This window comes from Bos indicus x Bos taurus, chromosome 4 (genome assembly GCF_003369695.1).
Source record: "Bos indicus x Bos taurus breed Angus x Brahman F1 hybrid chromosome 4, Bos_hybrid_MaternalHap_v2.0, whole genome shotgun sequence".
NCBI classification, from domain to species: Eukaryota; Metazoa; Chordata; class Mammalia; order Artiodactyla; family Bovidae; genus Bos; species Bos indicus x Bos taurus.
This window is the reverse complement of record NC_040079.1, coordinates 42,491,309-42,492,346: the sequence shown is the minus strand read 5'-3', so window position 1 is coordinate 42,492,346 and position 1,038 is coordinate 42,491,309. Positions and strand designations below refer to the sequence as shown.

At 43.4% G+C, this 1,038-nt stretch overlaps 1 non-coding gene across 1 annotated transcript; it reads right to left on the bottom strand.

Annotated features, from left to right (window-relative positions):
• Window positions 1-593: 593 nt before the first annotated feature.
• On the bottom strand, window positions 594-700 carry LOC113891963. Its single transcript, XR_003510937.1, has one exon. It is a non-coding gene; the product is annotated as a U6 spliceosomal RNA (small nuclear RNA).
• Window positions 701-1,038: the final 338 nt, after the last annotated feature.

Sequence of the window (1,038 nt, the reverse complement as noted above, 5' to 3'; positions counted from 1 at the left end):
GGGTCCCTGCTCATTTCTCCTGGGTCCTAGTGCAAAGGTTCTGTTTGTGCCCTCCAAGAATCTACTTCCCAGTTCTATGTAAGTTCTGGTAGCTCTATGGTGGGGTTAATGGTGACCTCCTCCAAGAGGGCTTATGCCATACCCAGTCTGCTGCACCCAGAGCCCCTGTCCCTGTGGCAGTCCACTGTTGACCCTTACCTCCACAGGAGATGCTCAAACACAGTTCTGTCTCAGCCTCTGTGGGGTCTCTGGGTCCTGGTGCACACGAGGTTTGTTTGAGCCCTCTGAGTGTCTCTGGTGGGAGTCGGGTTTGATTCTAAACATGAATTTGCCCCTCCTACCGTCTTGCTGGGGCTTCTTCTTTGCCCTTGGACATAGGGTATCTCCTCATGGCTGCTCGCTCAATGTCACACAGCCACCATGTCTAGCTATTGTAAATAGTGCTGCAGTGAACAATGGGATACATGTGTCTTTTTCAATGTTGGTTTCCTCAGGGTATATGCCTAGGAGTGGGATTGCTTGGTTGTATGGTGGTTTTATTCCTAGTTTTTGAGGAATCTCCATACCGTCTTCCATAGTGGCTGTATCAATTTAAAAATATGGAACGCTTCACGAATTTGTGTATCATCCTTACACAGGGGCCATGCTAATCTTCTCTGTATCGTTCCAGTTTTAGTATATGTGCTGCTGAAGTGAGCACTAGAAACATGTTTATTATGTGTTCTTAAACAGATCTGTACATTCTTTGCAGAATGAATATAACTTTCATTAAATGACTATCACTTTTCTCATTGCAGCAGTAAGTAGCATTCTTAGAAATAGCTAGATTACAAGTTTTCTTAAACACTTCTGTACATGAATTACAGATGGTTATAACTTCCAGTCAGTGATGTAACACTGTCCTTAATGCATCGAATAAGTAGTTCTCTGAAGCATCTTTATAAAGTGTCTTTAAACATTTCTCTAAATGCATTGCAGATGGGTGCCACTTCCATTCACTTGGAAAATCACAGAGTGTTTTTGCTCACCATTCAATTC